The sequence below is a fragment of the Falco biarmicus genome, chromosome 13 (assembly GCF_023638135.1).
Source record: "Falco biarmicus isolate bFalBia1 chromosome 13, bFalBia1.pri, whole genome shotgun sequence".
In the NCBI taxonomy this organism is placed as follows: Eukaryota; Metazoa; Chordata; class Aves; order Falconiformes; family Falconidae; genus Falco; species Falco biarmicus.
Window position 1 is genome coordinate 79,783 of NC_079300.1, and position 17,181 is coordinate 96,963.

The 17,181-nt window shown below is 43.8% G+C and overlaps 1 long non-coding RNA gene across 2 annotated transcripts in view; it reads right to left on the reverse strand.

Moving 5' to 3' along the window:
• Nucleotides 1–2,487: 2,487 nt before the first annotated feature.
• LOC130157935 (uncharacterized) overlaps nucleotides 2,488–17,181 on the reverse strand; it is a 29,351-nt gene continuing 14,657 nt past the window's right edge. Inside the window, exon 4 of one of the 2 annotated variants that reach the window (XR_008825095.1) lies at nucleotides 2,488–3,709. This is a non-coding gene — a long non-coding RNA (uncharacterized LOC130157935). Of the gene's footprint in view, nucleotides 4,579–17,181 lie in introns of both variants that reach the window. The other variant, XR_008825094.1, reaches the window with a different exon arrangement.

The window sequence follows — 17,181 nt, forward strand, 5'->3', positions numbered from 1 at the left end:
GCACCCCGTCTCCCTCCTGACCCCGGCGAGACGTGATCGGTGTTTGCCTTCCTCCCCTTTCGCAGGGCCTCGGCTGTTGCGTGCAGAGAAGCTGTCAGCCTTGTGAGAGAGCACGCCGCCGGCAAGCGCATCGTGGTGCTTCGGTACCGAGCTGAGGCCGCAGGCGTCCGTCTTTTGTTTGCGAAAAGGGATCGCGAGGAAAGGTGCTGGCCTCGGAGGGGGAGAGGTGGCGGGGGAACAGGTAGGAGGCAGCTCTTTCAGCCGGTTTTAGGCTTAACTCCTGGGTGCCTGAGCACGGTTCTGGGCTTCGGGGGGTTGGCTTTTTGCTTTTTGCCTTAAGTGTGTCTACCTTTCAGGGTAACGCTTTCTTGGAAGTTGGAAACTGTCCTTCTTGAACACCAAACCAAACCCCGTACCTGGGAGGGTCGTTTAGTGTGCTGCACCGTGTGTTTTGTTCCCTGTCGGTCACTTGACCCTAGCTGTACATGCTCTCCCCGTTTGGCACGTTTTTACCCTGCTGGTCGAAAGATTGTGTCTTTTCACTTCCTCATCTTGCTACAGACCATAACAAATGTGTGTTGATAAACTGTTTTGCTTGATCACTGCTTTCAGATTTGAGCATCAATGCCACGGGTGTAACAGGAGAGCAGCAGCAGTACATAGAGCACAAGCTGTTTAAACAACGCTTGGATAAACCTGCCAATCGTGTGACTCCAGAAGCAGAGAGACGCGGTAAGATGCTATTCTGCCATTCTTGGATGGATGCTCTCAGTCTTTCCATCACCATATGCCTGCTATGAGATTCGTGGGAACAAGGGACGGCTGAATTCACAGCGTTTTAAACACTGAACTGAACACAAAAAACTCCTGAAGAGTTTATAGGACACAAATCTATTAAACTGGCAGGTCAGACAAGCTCCTGTGTGTGTGTATATATATATATGTCATACTCTGTACTTTTGTGAGGCAAGTCTTTGCCTAGTCCCTCTGATATTGGGACAAGGACTCATTGATGCATTTCAGGAGCAAAACTGCTGAGTGGATAGGTTTTTCCTACTAGAAATCAAGCAGCTGTTCTGGCAAAACTTGACTTTGGTTACATCTTTAAATCCTAGGAGGCTGACAAATGGGATGGGCTGGTTAGAGGAAAGAGCCTCTCTCCAGGGAAGGTTCCACTGACTTGACCCTTAAGCCTAAACCTGCATCTTACTATGTTTGTTTTGTGTGTGTTAATGCATACCCATATAATAGATTTCTGTTGATTTATCAGTTACAAGTTGGAGTAAGTGGTCCTTGGCTACATAAACCTCTCCTCTGTATTTTTTTACATGTTATGGCTTACTGTTCTACTTCAATACAAACCGGGAACAATTCTGGTAGTGTTGCAGTCTAACGGTAATACTGTCCCAACTTTGTCTTTCTAAAACATGAGGTCCTTATTATCTGTTCTGGGAGATAGTGTAGTTCTCTGTATTGGCATGAACTAAATTTGCTGATTTGTTGTAACTCAGATTTAACTTTTCTGTTCTTAAAAGCTGAAAGGCTAAACTAAGCCAAGAGCTGAACAGTGGGTAGGTACAAGAGCTTCTCCTGTTGTCACAGAAGTGTGGTGATAGCGTTCTTACTGTTGCGTCACTTAGCAACCTTTCTGTATTCAAAGGCTGTGGCGTTACGAATGTAATGTCTGGGGTCAAACCCCGCTTTTCTGTATCTAAATCTCTGTTACCACATGTAGGCCTCCTGCCTTACTTGTGTGGACAGCCTGCACTGGGATTACTCAGTCTGAACTGGTTGCTCTCGCTCCTTATATTATAAATGGAGAGGAAGAGAAACTTGCAGGGAGCAAACAGTCTCATCCAGGAGAGGCATTTTGAAAGCGATCAAATTGTATTGCATGCAGCAAGCAATTTCTTCTGCTGTCTGGAAAAAGTACATGGCTAGTTTGATTTCCACCACACGTGTGGCAAGTTAGATTGGAAGTGTCCACCCATCTTTGTGAAACTCTATGATTATCAGTTTCTGTTGGTAACACTTGATGTTCAGTCAGTTATTTAAATGGCAACTATAGCAGTATTGACTGGTAAAGAAAAAATGCACGCAGACGTGGTTACCACTGGGCTTGCTTTAGTCACGACTCGGAGCTGGGCTACCACCCCAGTGAACGATTCAAAGGGGAGTGCTGTGGGTAGCAAGGGTCCAAGGGTGGGTGTCACTAGGGAAATTTATGGGGGCCATTGTTAGGCACTTGGACTTTTGCGCATCTCCATTCTCGTCAGGTCCGCAGTTAACATATGCGATAGGTTTGCACGGACATTCAAAAGTGTAATGTAGCATGTGAGCTTGATGCATTGAAATCTTCCAGGGGAGGGTGTGTATGATTGCTAGCGAGTGTCAGGGAGGACTGACACCTAATATCCATATCCTTTTCATATTCAAGGTTAAAATACTAATTACCTTTGTCTTTTGGGGGATTTTGGAGGGGTGGGGTTTGGGGTGTGTGTGTTTGTGGTAAGTTTAGAACTTTATTTTTGAACACAGCTTGTTTTCATACATAGGACCACTGTTGTTTATTGCATTAAGGGTTTTCTTACCCTGCCAGCTGACCCTCTCAGTTACTTTCTCCACTCTGTTTCTGTGATAACTTTTTGTATTTCCTACAGCAGCAGTTAGTTCCCTCCTAGTAGACTTAATTCCGCCTTCTTCCCATTTTTATGTCCACTAAAATACTCTGCATAGAACAGTTATTGTCAACATCGGTATGTGATGATGGCTTTCCACATGACTGCCTGTGAGGAAGAGGGGAAATTCATCTCTCTTTTAGGACAATATTTGCTGGTATTGTCACCCATGACAATGAGTTGCTTATTGTCTATCTTATTCAAAGATTTGAAAATCCAGCCGCTGGTATGACTGCTTTATTTATGTAGATTCAGGCCTTTTAATGAAAGATTACTGTCTCCTGCAGGTAGCTGGCAATTTCCACTTTGCACCAGCAAAAAGTTTCCAGCAGTCTCATGTACATGGTAAAGTATTTTCTTTTCCTGCTTATTGTGACCTTTAGCTTCCAAGTGTTTCAGACCATTTCCTTTGAACATCTTTGCATTGCTATCTGTGGTAACAGCAGCACTGCTTCAGGAGGGAGGACATTGGTGAAATTTTGTTAGAGATGTTTAGAACTATCAGGAATGAATAGAAAAGTGTTTTCTGAAGGTGCTGCCACATGGGTGGGGGAGAATGTGTCTGGGCAGTCTCTCAGCCTCACTTGTTCTACAAAACTTTGCTGCCCTGCTGTAAAACAACCTCAGGTATGGTGTTCAGTCCAGGACCTGAATATCAGTATCTCTGGAAGGGATGTTTTGGAGCAAAGCTCTTGAGAATTTCAAGGCAATTCAGAACCTTCACAGTAAAATTTCAGTTGTGAAGGGTGTAAAAGAAGAGACTCGAACTCTCATGGGTTACTGTAGGTTTGCAGTTTTAATTGGTCCAGCAGCGTTGGGTCACCTCCGCAGAGAGTGACAAGCTTACAAGATTTTCAGTTACTTATTTATAGTATCTACCTAAACATTACATAATCTCTTGATTCCACAATAAGTCTTCTATCAGTTCCTATCTTGACAGTTGGTTTCACAAATTGTTCCGTATCTTGATCACTTCACTATTCTGCTGCTTCTTTCACGGATGATTGCTTCAGGTTCCGTACATCCCAGTTCTGAGTAATCACAATAGACAATCTCCATCGTTTCAGCCTTCTAAAGGTCAGGGTCTCCTGTTCTAAAAAGCTCCTTTGAACTGTCAGGCATAATCTTAATAATATTAAACTTCTATTGCCTAGCATCTATCAGCTGACTGCACTTGCAGTCCTGGTTTGGGCTATACAGTGGACAAAGCTGAGGTGTACAGCCTACAGCAGCATTGATCTAGCATTTTTCCTCCAACAAAGGACCTCGACTTCCTCAAGTATATATAAATACACAGTGGCTGGAATGATAGTGGTAGTTTACAGAATCACAGAATGGTTTGTGTTGGAAGGGACCTTTAAAGGTGCCCTAGTCCAGCCCCCCTGCAGGAAGCAGGGACATCTTCAACTAGATCAGGTTGCTTACAGCCCTGTCCAACCTGACCTTGAATGTTCCCAGGCACGGAGCATCTGCCACCTCTCTGGGCACCCTCTCTTAGTGTTTCACCACCCTCATCATAAAAAATTTCTTCTATCTAGTCTGAATCTACCCTCTTTCAGTTTAAAACCACTAAGCCTTGTCCTATTGCTACAGGCCGCACTAAAATGTTTGTCCCCATCTTTCTTAAAAGCCCTCTTTAAGTACTGAAAGGCCACAATAAGGTCTCCCCAGAGCCTCTTCTCCGGGCTGAACAACCCCAGTTCTCTCAGCCTGTCTTAGGAGAGGTGCTCCAGCCCTCTGATCATTTTTGTGGCTCTCCTTGACCTGCTTTACCAAGGACTCAGGAGTCGGATGCGGTACTCCAGGTGGGTCTCACGAGAGCAGAGGTGCAGAATCACTTCCCTCGACCTGCTGGTCATGCTTCGTTGGATGCAGGCCAGGATATGGTCAGCTTTCTGGCCTGCGAGCACAGGTTGCTGGCTTGTGTCCATTTTTTGACCCACCGGTACCCCCAAGTCCCTCTCTTCAAGCCCCACCGCCGTACCCCCCCCAAGTCCCTCTCTTCAAGCCCGCTGTCGCTGCCTTCACCCCCCAGGGGGTGTTGGCGCAGGCGCAGTGGCGTTACTAGCAAGACTCGGGACAGCGCATGCGCATAAGTGGCCTGACGCCTCGGGTGCGGCTTCTAGATTGGGGTGTGCGTGACGCATTCGAGATTCGCGCAGGCGCAGTAGCGTTATTGGCACCGGAAGGGCAGCGCGTGCGCAGAACTGGCCTGGCGTCTGCGTGTGGGGCTCGAGCCGCGCAGGCGCAGAAGCGGCCCGGCGCCAAGGAGCGCTGCTTCGAGGGACCGCACGGGCAGAACAGTGGCGTTCACGAGCGAGGGGGAATTGAAATCGTGGAGGGGCGCAGCCGCTCTGCACCCCGCGGTCCCCAGGTGGGGGGCTTGTCGCCAGGGGCGGGGCCGTTGCAGCAGCGAGCACCCGCGGGCTGCGTTTGTCCCGGCGCTGCAGTTCCGTACTCCCGTGCCGAGCGCGCTCTGGCAGCGTGCTCGGGGGATGGCAGCGGCGGCTGCTTACCGGGAGGCAGCAGCGGGCGCCGCGGCACCACCCGGCAGGCAGCGCGGGATCGCGATGCTATTAACGGCGGCTGGCAGCGCCGACTGGGGAGGCGCCACCGCGCGTGCGCGTCGCCAGGGCTGCAGCACCGATTTTTGGCCGCCCGGTAACAGCAGCAGCGGTCCACCAACCGTGCGGGTGCAGTACCCACTTTTGGTCGCCAGGTGGCAGCAGCGCCCCACCAACCCTGTGCTGAGCACTGGGCGGGATCTCAGCCCAGTTTAGACACCGGACCCCGGGAATGCTCGCTGCGGCGCAGGGTTCCCTTCGCTCTGCCTTTTGCCCACTCGCAGCCCAGCCACTATCACCCGTTGCCTCTGTACCAAAAAGCACCCGCGTGGCTGGAGCGGTTAAATCCTTTGCATCTGATGGCTTTAACAGTCGGGTGGTTCTTTCTGTCCATGACCCTGCACCACCAGGAGGGAGAAGAGAAGCCGCAGCACGAGGAACCTGCGGCACAGGGGTTTATTTTCCTACGGATAAGCCCCAGCAATTGCCGTTATTAAAGGAAAAATTTACACAGACATGGGTACTTGCTTCTATCACAACTCAGAGCCGGGCCACCACCCCAGTGAGTGGCAGAGAACCATGCAGCTCAGCTTATCTACGCTTATCAAACCATTAGTCAATGTCTGAAGTTTTTAGGAGTTTCCTTTGGTCCTGTCAGTTCTGCGAATCCATCACCTGACTCTGTCCCAGGTGATTCATCTCTCTTCCAGCTCTGCCTCGGTTCCAGGCTCCTCCTCGGATCTTGATCTTCTTTCTGCCAGCTTTAACTCACATACTCCTTCAAGCACGCTTAGTCTTTGAACAAGCAGTTCCTATTCACATCTACTAATTTTTCTAGAAACACCTGTGTTTCTGAGAGCAGCTATGTACACAAATTGATCATCTGTTGTTCTCCCACGGACTAACTGGACTGGGTTTTAAACCAGCCTTGGATTAAGGCTACGCTAGGGACGAGGCCTGGTTCTGCCACTTAGCAGCTTCAGCACTTTAAATTTCTTAATTCAAAATACATTTTCTGTGACATACATGACAACTCAAGGGAACTGTTTATTGCGCATGAAAGCAAGCTGTAGCTTTTCATACAGCCTATATGTTCAGACGTATATCCAAAGAAACTCCATTAGTGTAACTTGCAAAGAGTTCTGTGACAGGAACTCCCCTTCCCTTTGGGGTACATTTTATACCCTGTGGGTAAATACAGGGTGACTTGAAAGCACTTCTCTCCTGAAGTCTTACTGTTCTACAGGCAGCACTGTTTTTGATACAGGATGGGCTCTCCACCACAATGAAAAATGACAAGATCCAGTCCTCAATAAAAATAAAATTTCAGAAGTGATTATGTTTGTGCATGTTTTCAGACCCATAGCTTTGCTGGGAAAATGAACACTTCTGAAAATTTAAGCTGAGATTTCAGATTTTTAAAGATTTTTTTACAGCCAGGTGAGATGCACTTGTTTCTTGCTATTTCAGCCACTAGTAACAAGAAGGGTAATGTTACCTAAGCATTGAGGGTTTTATCATCATATTAAATGCAAGTACAACGTAAGACAATGAAACAAATGCTGCATATAGACCCATCAAGAGTTGTTCCAGCTAATTCCATTATTTTATTTGGAAAGTGAACAGAGTAGTAGCTCTGTTAAGGAAAGATGGAGCAGAAAAGATCTAATTGAAGCAAAGTGGTATGCAAAGTATCCTGCAGCATTAGTAGCTGTATGCCAGCCCCAGTGAAACTGCTGACTGTATCTCACTCTTACATACCACAATCCACTGGTCTCCTAGTAAGTTCTTGCTATAAAGAGGTTTAGCTACTGCCCCTCTTATTTTCCACAACTCTTTCTGGGCAGTGGTTTCAAGAGACACTGCCAAATGTCCCTACTTAACAAAGCACTCCAGCCTGTCTGCAGGCTTCTGTCCCATACAATTCTTCAGCTTCCCTATTCTCTTAGCCTCAGCACTGAAGCCTTTTTAAAACTCATTTCACGCAGCATTGCAGACAAAGTCCCTGATTTTGTCTCTCCCCTTTTCACTACATCATTACCATCTCATCGCCCAGAACCCCAGAAGAAACGTTATTTTTATTTTTACAGGTCTCTTACTTTTCCATTTCTGAAAACTTCTCAGGGCTGAAATTCTTTTCAGCCTTTCTTCTCTTTCCATTTCACTTATTCTCATTTATGCCATGTCCTCTCCAGCTTCTCCTTAGTTTCCATAAATCCTCTCCTTTTCCCAGGCCTACCTCATGTTTTCCTTTCTCTCAACTATATCCCTTTCCTTCACAGCTTTTCCTGCATTCCCACCCACTGTGTAGAGGCAGAGAAATAGTTTTTCGCTCCACTGCAAGCCCAGCAACCAAGTGAGTCTCAGGCCCATTCAGTTCAGCTGAGCTCCATCATTGTTTGGCCTGGCTGCTCTCTTCCACTCCATAATGAAAGAAGTCAGGGAACTGGGCCACTGCCTACAGAAACTGTAGAAACTACATAACCACTCTATGTTCTCCATCTTTGCTGAAAAGGAACTCAGAAATCTAAATAGACAGCTTCAGCTGGCACTATAAGGGCAAAAGATAGAGCAAAATTTATGTCTCTCTATAATTACAACTGGGGCAACCTTGAAACCAAAACTAAAATATTCTTGTTGCAACGTCCTAATATCCTGGGTCATTCAAAAGCTGCAACACAGCAACATAGCAAATGCTGAGAAAGCACAAAACATCCAACCACTTCTGTTTTGGTGTTATCATTAAGTGTAACGTATTCATAGCAACCTCAGCCATGTGCAACGTATTTTCAAAGACCTAGAAGTCCTGCGGTGGAGTCCCAGCAGAAAGTTAGGAAAAGCAGATAGAGGAAAACCAACACTGGCAATGTGCATGACTTTTGCCCTTTAAAGATCCACCCCAAGGAGATGGGGGGGGATATAATTTTACTGGTTTGATCTGATACTAAAGGTCTGGCAACAAAGAAGTGCTGGGAACAACCTCAGTGGTGATCCTCACATGAGCATGCATGTTTGCTTGTCCAGGTTTATTCATAGTCTCCTCAAGAACTGAACTAGGGTCACATAGTGGTGCCAGGAGGTGGTATCAGATGATCTATACAAATAGTGAGAGCCTGCCTGGTTGGATGGGATAACAGTTTGTTGTTTTACAGGAGGTTAACTCCTATAAATTGTATGACTGAATAAACAGTACTTAGCTTTAGAAAAGCTGGGATGGTCAATAACCCTGTTGTTGCAAAGGAAAGAAAGCAAAGCTGTAGAAGTTGCACTAATTACTCCCTCTATTTCCCAGCACGTTTCAGAAGACTGCATGATAGAAGGCAACAAATACAAGTTTCTGCCCTACTAAGCTCACCAGTGTACAGCCAAAGATCGAAGTATCAATGAATATGCCTAAGGAGACAAGAAAAGGGTGAGAAGTGCACTTAGACCAGAAACTGTTATCAACATCTGTCACAAATATTACTTGACCCTGGGAACATTTTTGCCTTCAAATGTTCAGAGTAAGACACAGCTGTATAAGGGATCATAAAGATCAGCATTTCTGGACTGCTTCCTTACATGGTAACCAATACAACTGCAAGGCTTGAAGACAAAGGTAAAATGTAACAGTTCTTAAATGACCAAAACTCTTGTCACTGCTGTTTCCAGTCTGGCGGGTACAGTAGGTGTTCAAGTTTCTCTTCATTCATTTTCTCATCCATCAAAAAACAATCATTGCAGATAGAGGTATAATGCTGCATTAAACCAGCCAGTATAGCTGTCAAAAACACAGACAAGCTTCTGAATGCTCAGAGGCCTTCACCAGATCCAACACAGATGTGGCAGACCTAAATAACATTAGCTAAGCTAAATACAACTAGAAAGCAATTGCTCAGAGTTTATCCAGGTGCATAGCAGTTAGATCATCTCTGAAAGAGAAGATAACTAACAGCTTTGAAGTAAAAGAGAAAATAAGGGGATAAGAGAGGAGACAATATTAGGGAGAGAAAAAGGCAGTTCGTTATCTATGGAACAGAGAAGTTATCGAGGAGGTATATTATAATGTGCCGTAAGACCAGTCAGGCTATTGAATCCATGGTTTTATCTGAGACTAAAGAAGGGCTTATAATGTCCAAAAGCTTGTCTACTTTCTCCTACTAAATCAGCTGATCTAGTAAAAGACCTCTACCTACCTATTGTTTCTTAGGTCTTGCTCTATTGTCCATGGTCATATTTCACTATCACAGTCACATTTAAGTGGAATTCCACAGCTCACTCCCCATTACACAGCAATCAGCACTAATATTCGTATCAACCATGATCAGCTCTGAAGGTATATTTAGACACTGAGGTCTTTGAAAGATGAGATGAGCAGTTCGAAGACAAGCATTATACAGATTTCCCTATCAGAATTGTTTAATATGAGCAGCTTTTAAAAAGCTAGATTAAAAATTTAAAGCCTACTGTAATCCATAGCTTCTGGTCCTGTCCATCTCTGTTTATCATCTTTATAAATGGCCACATTCTCCAGCATGACTTCAGTGCATAAGAGCTCTCCTACTGATTATCTGACATCTCTCAATCCCTTTCTTCTATCACAGATCTCCAAATCGCTACTTCTGCTGCTGCCTCACTCCTTGACCTCTTCTCACTTCTTACCTGGACTAATGCACAGCTTTGATCTGTCTTAACTCTCCAAGTTCAGCTAAGAAGCAATACAAAACTGCACAGAAAAACAGCGTATAAATAGTAATCATTACGAAAATGCAGCGCTCTTTCCTTCATTTCTGTTACTCCAGAAGAAAACTCTGCCCTCACTAATACAAGTAATCACAAAAGGGTCTCATTAAAGATGTCCATGTAACATTTGAGGCCTACCAGTGGCTCTAAGTATACCTAAAATGCTAGAAGGAAAAAGCACATTAATTTAAGTGAAGCTATGGACATGAAATGTGCCAGGGCTGAAGGAGATGCTTGAAAAAAAGTATTTTCTACTATGCTTTTCATAATTGTTAACTGGCTTCATGAAGAAAGGTTTTACTCTTTGCTGTACCTTCTCCTAAATGAAACACATTCTCATAAGTCATACTGTGCTTTACCCAAATGGGCCTCCTGAACATAAGCCATATCAGTGTTAGGTGCTTAGTAACTACAGGCTAAATCCTATGATGTCTCAGCTGGACCATTATACCCATTAATCATTTAAATGAAACAATTTTCAACTTATGTAGAAGTGGAGTGGTTTGGTTTTTTTTAAGCGAGAATCATGTCACAAATAATTCTGTACTACGCCTTTTATGAAAGCTATAAAATATACATTTAGATGAAAAATAATGGCTGGGAATTCTTACCTAGAAAATTTTTATGGCTCTTGTAGTGAAGAACACAGCAACAAAACCCAGAAACTTTGTAGCAGTCATCCCTATGTGATATAAAATACTCAGAACACCACTTGTAAATAATTAATATTAGAATAACATACAGGACCCCTCAAATAAAAAAGATGCCTTAAACCTTTCCTGAAACACTAAACCCATCACTTTAAGCAGGGCTTCTCCAGAAGATACTGGGAAACACAGAATGGGAAGGATCTGTAGCCTATACTCAGCACCGACAAAATGTTAAACTTAACTGGTGGAGTTAATTTCATAAGATGTTACAGTCAGAAGCATTGCATGGCTTCTGAATGTTTTACATGTTTATGGAAAATCAAAATATGGCCACAAAAATAGTACTGAAAAGCTCTAAGGTTCAAACCCACCTGCTTCAGACCTTAAGTGCCAGCCACAACAGCTGTATCAGTGTAAACTGCTATATAATGAACTGACCTTCACAGCCAATAGGCTGTATCAAAATATAAGCAGTCACTAGCAAAAGCATCAGAAAGAAGCAAATGGCGCTTAGGCCTTCTTATTATGTCAATTGTGGGTTTTAAAACAAACAACCAAGTCTCCGTCTGTCCCCAATTAGTACTGTCTATAATTAGATTTTTCTTCCTATGAACAACTAATGTAAAGAATGCAGGGCATGGGTAACGTGATTGCTGTTGCCCAGCCCAGTGAACAGAACTGCTGCATCTGCATTGTGAACAATCTGGAAGCTGTGGGGAAACATTGATGAAAATCCTGATAAAAGACAATGAAAAAATAACCAGACTGTACAGTGAGAAAAGCATGAGATGTTGTTTCAGTGTTTGCACAGGATAAATAATGCTATGGTCTGTGTGAACTATGCAGCTAGAAAATCATCATTGAGCCATGCCGGATACGCAGGGACCAATTCATAAGAGAAGTCACGGTCAAACTAATTATGTCCAGCTTCCTAACACAGCCCCAAAACACTTTCAAGAAACTCACCTCATACGGCATATACTACAAAATAGCTACAGCTACGACAGAGAGTAAACTTAAGGATTAACCTTTTAACATGGGGATATTAACTTGGAATGACACAACTGAGACAGCAAATGTACCCAGCACAGCCAACATGGATGCTACAAATATGACACAGCAAGAAGCTGTTTTCTGCAGACTTTGAACAGAGAAACAATCATCCATCTCTTAAGTGGAACTGACAGCACTACAGCACACAGTCGGCATGAACGAGGAATTTGTAAGGCTGACCAGTTAGCACTACTTTAACTGTTCACCAGGTACGCTTCTGTTTATGTCCAGCCGAAGTAGTTTTCAGCACTGTGACGAGACCTCTGTCCTTCAGCATGTTTGATGCTGATTTTAGCAGACAGATGGGGTTTAACACCTACAGACCATTTTGCACTGCAATGGTTTTGGTAACAAGGATTTCTGATCAACATCTTGTAACCTTGACAAAGACCTTTTTCTTGTGCAAACCTGAACATCTTGAGACACAACTACACTCAAAGACGACCTTACTAATTAGCCCTGGAGCACAGTGGAACACTCTGGTCAAGAACCCAGGAATGTGTACCTCTAAGCTCACACCTTTCTGCTCTAATGAGTACAAGACCTTGTCAACAAGGTCAGGTGTGGAAGCTGTCACACCACAGAACCTGGAGTGCTGACATTCTGCACTGTCCCAAGGAAGTTGTGTAAGACAGACCGGTGCTGCCTGAGCTGAGGGCATCATGCTTGAACAACTGGCCTTTGAGGCCAGTTAAAACGATCTCCCAAGCAACACTGCTGTTGCTTTATGCTAGCATAAAAACCTGAAAACTATCTTCCCATTTAATCTAAACGAGCCCTATAATCTTCTTCAGTAAAAATGGCTGTGGTAATAGCTAACTGCTCAGAGATGTGGGATTAATGCTGGTACAGTTTTTTTTACAACTATAATTGCTGAGCATTATTGTTAATGTATCACTTCTCTAGTAACATTTTAGTCCTAGACAAGGACTCTGGGTTTGTCTCCTTTGGAGAGAAGGAGGTGAGCAGTGACCTCATCGCTCTCTATAGCTTCCTGAGGAGGGGATGTGGAGAGGAAGGTGCTGAGCTCTTCCCCCTGGGATCCGGGGACACAACACCTGGCAATGGTTCCAAGCTGCGTCTGTCAGGGGAGGTTCAGACTGGACGTGAAGAAGCATTTCTTTACCGAGCGGGTGGTCAAACCCTGGAACGGGCTTCCTGGAGAAGTGGCTGATGCCCCACGCCTGTCAGTGTTTCAGAGGCATTTGGACAATGCCCTTAATAATGCACTTTAACATTGGGTCAGCCCTGAAGTGGTCAAGCAGCTGGACTAGATGACTGTTGCAGGTCCCTTCCAACTGAACTATTCTTTTTCATTCTGTTCTAATATTGATGTTGTTATACTTCTTTAGCTATGAAAGGGGCTGAAGCATCTGAACATAACGATACCAAGGTTTTCCAAAAGGGAGTAATTGAATTCACTTAATGTTAATCAGAAATTAAATTCCCAGTGGATCATCCTGATTTTATTGTTGGGGTTTTTTTTATTTTCACATGAGACTAAAGTTAATTACATGGCTTAAACTGGAGGAAGTACTAGCTTGAAATTCATCCCAACTCTAGCATTGAACTAGAGGACTGCTGTACATCTGAGTAACTTGGTGGAAGTCTACCAATGCTTCTTCCCAAACCCCTGCTAGAATCTCTATGTCTTGAGAACTTTGCATCCCCAGGAATTGTATTGTCTGCTAGTTTGTTTGTTTCAAGTATAAAGAGTTTTAGCTCTTCCTGTAGTAAGGAATAAAATACATGTTAAGATGAGGTACTAAAAGTCTCCCATTTTGGGAGAGTTTAGGATGCTGGTCAGTGCATCTGCACAAGTAAGAAACTGTAAGAATGACTGTTACCAAATGCAGTGGGTTGGCCCTGGCTATAAGCCAGCTGCCCACCAAGCCGCTCTATCATTCTCCGCCTTGGCAGAACAGGGTGGGAGAAAAAAAGATGAAAAAAAGTTGTGGGTCAAGATAAAGACAGTTTAACAAAGCTATTGCAAAAGTCGCACACCTGCAGAAGTGAAAGAAAACAAAAGATGTTATTCTCTGCTTCCCATCAGCAGGCAATGTTCAGCCACTATCCCAGGAAGCAGGGCTTCTGTACATGTAGCGGTTGCTCCAAAAGACAAATGTTGCAAATAACAAATGCCCCCACCCCCCTTTCTCTTAGCTTTTATATCTGAGCAGACGTCATATGGTATGGAATATTCCACTGGTCACTTTGGGTCAGCTGTCCTAGCTGTGCCCCCTCCCAAGACCTTGCCCACCCCCAGCCTACTGGTGAGAGGTGGGAGAAGGCTGGAGAGACAGCCTGGGTGCTGTGCGAGCCCTGCTCAGCAGCAGTCAGAACACTGGTGTGTTACCAGTACCCTTCTAGCTACCAGTGCAAGCACGGCGCTATGGGACTCAGCCAGACCCAAAACACCTACCGAGGCAGAAGCACCTACAGCTTGGATACATGACTGGGACTCCCCTGTACAAATACGGAGCAAGAGACAGCCTTACTGTTTTTAGTCAAGTTGTAAAGAGATAAAAAGAAGGGAAAAAATATGTAGCTGAATTACCTGCCCTTAGCATCATGGCAAATGAGGGGTGGAACTGGTGAAAAAGCCCTCCTTTCTGCTCCCAGCCACATGTCCCGATCAGTAGGTCTTGTGGCCTGCCATCCCAGCAGAATCACTAACAAAGGGGAGCAGACAGACATGGAACGGAGGGCAGGTTAAGAGGAAAACACGTACGCGCCTTGTTTAGCCTATTTGCTGAAGAAGAGGCGTGTGAAATAATTTGTACGTGGTTCTGCGTTCTCCAATAACACTCTTTTCATTAAGTTTAAGAACACGGAGAGAGGACTCAGCACTACTACTTTTTAACAGTTTTATAAAGACTGATGAGAGGTAACTATTTCTCCAATGAGAAAAAAGGCCCAGTGTCATATTTACTTCTTAATAGATGTCAGGTAATCCATGCAACCAGGAGAAAAGCTTCTATTGTAGCTTGCATCATAGACCAGTCAACCCAAAAGCTGATATAAAGCAAAAGAAACTGAGACCTACTTGCTTCACTGCTTATAAGAGTGTTACATGTTTATTTTATCTTGTTAGCTAGAAGAAATCTTAAGACTTCCTTAATCTGCTAAGCATGCTCACTGCCAAGTTGTACATACACACCAAGCAAATGCAGGATTTACAAGCTAGAGCCTAGCTTTTCAAAAGACTATCACATTTATGTAACAGGTGATTTTTTTTGAAGGAAAAGAGGCCAAAACTGTAAGTGGCTCTGGTACAGGCAAAGAGAAAGCCCATTAGGAAAGGAGAATGTGAAAGACGGAAATAAGCTGGAGTGACACCATAACATTTTGATTATTCAAATCAAAACACTCAAGCCTTTTCAGTCCTATTGGAATACGTGAAATTATATTGAAATCCTAGCACTAGGAAAAATCTGTGTCAAATTTTAAAATTCTATTCAGGCTATTCCAAGTTCTTAAAAAGTAAAGGTCCAGTCTAGTTTCACAGGAAGGTCAGGGTGAGAAGGGTTTTCAAAAAGCTGAGGGTATGACCCAGAAGAGCTTTTGTCATCAGGGAAGTTTATGACAGGGCAAGACAGAGATGGCCAGACAAAAATGGAATCAAATCTCTTAGTACAGTCTTCCATCGGGCTAATTCTTTGTATATATCCAGCTATGCACTTCACCCCATGGAAGTCTCTTTCCTAACCTGACAGATTACCATTTCAGCAGCAGTATTTTAAAAACTGAATTCCAGTACTTTAAACTTGGACTGAATGCATCGAGTTGACCATTTTTCTTTTTTTGTCTCCAGATTTTGCAGAGGCAGAAATAATGTTTTATTCTGAAACTTTCCCTACAATGTTTTGTTAATGTAATGGGTGGACTCACTGTGCACATTTGCAAAACTATTATATAGCTTAAGTTAAATGGCTAACTAAATTCTTTAGAAGTTTACACTTAACACAGTCCAGTTACAGAGGTAGCAGTTTCTGTTGCTGCTGTGTAAATCCTAACTATACTTCAAAGCCAATCCTTCACATTTGGTGCTTTGAAACGTCTTTTTACTTAAGTTATAGATAAGCTCCTACTAAAATAACACTATTACTCAGTCACTGAAAGTAGGAAGTTCTATAATGTGCAATGATAATTTGAATTCTGTGATATGCATTGTGATGCATTTTTTTTAATTGCATCATTTTCCATAGGACTTGCACCTCGTTCAGCGTGCCAGTGTTCACCTAATGAGCTGCTATGCAGCACTTTGTTAATTCTTTCTGAATGCTGTGTCTTTATCCAGCAAAATCTATTCCTTCCTTCTCCTCACCAGATTTTTATCAAGTCCTATGGTGTGCTGACAAGTAACACAGTCTCTGTGGCTAGTTCCCATCCTTGTATAGTTATCTTTCACCTAGTCTTAAATTTATCCTCTTCTCTCAAAATTGAGGCCAAGCTTTGGTTTTGCTTCGCTTGTCCTAGGCTTAGATGCTGTCTCATCTTAGTCGTCATCTCATGAGAGCTTGGCCCAAACATTCATCTCTTTTTCTTTTTCTTTTTTTTTTTTTCCCTTGGCTTTTTTCCTTCTACCCTCATGTCCCATGAACTGATGATCCATTTGGTCTGGAAGCCAATGGGACACCTGATTACCTCTCAGGTTCTTCACGTGACTTTTCCCCTCTAGACTGTGGGGAAAGGAGTGTAACCAGTCAGCACAAGGGCACGGATGTATGTGCAATCCAGTCACACAGGGAAACCATAGATTTTACAGCCTGTTCAACCCTGCACAACTGAAAAATCTCAAACAAGCATGTGCAAACAGATGGGGGGGGGGGGGGGGGAGGGAGGGGGCGGTGCACAGCATTTCTCTGTCACACTGTCAAGCTTAACACTGACAAACCTAGGGTTTTTGTTTTGATTGTTTGTTTGTTTTAAACACGGAAACCAGAAGGAATGATGCTCTTTTGCTCCACTCTAACATAACACAAAGGAGCTGGGGGGGGGGGGGGGGGGAAGGGCAATCACCAACAGTGGCTATCCTATTGTTTTCTCTCAAAAACTTGGCAAAGCAACAAGCTAGACGCAGCTGAAATGTGCTGGCTAAAAATTTCTCAAAACTTTCATCTGAGACAGACACAAACCATGCCCAACACCATCACAGAGAAAGTTTGTCAAAGCCATAGATACCTGAAAAAGGGCCGCATACTGGAAAATATTGGTAATCCCTACTCACATATGTTACTGGCATTAAATATAATTATGTTTCATGCATTTTTATGCACGTGATGTTTTACAGATTACTGGTATGCTCTAAAAGCTTTTTTGGTGGTGGTGGTGGTCAAGGAGCACTTCCCTGATTTTGGTATTTTTAAAAACAAGCAATTTGATTTTAAAACAAGTATACAAAAACTGTCTCAGCTCAAACATAATTTCCCATAGTGCAGAAATATGGAGGTGGAATGTTCTTTGTTCACCAGTTTGCATTTGAGGGTTTGTTCAGTTTTTCTTTTATGACAA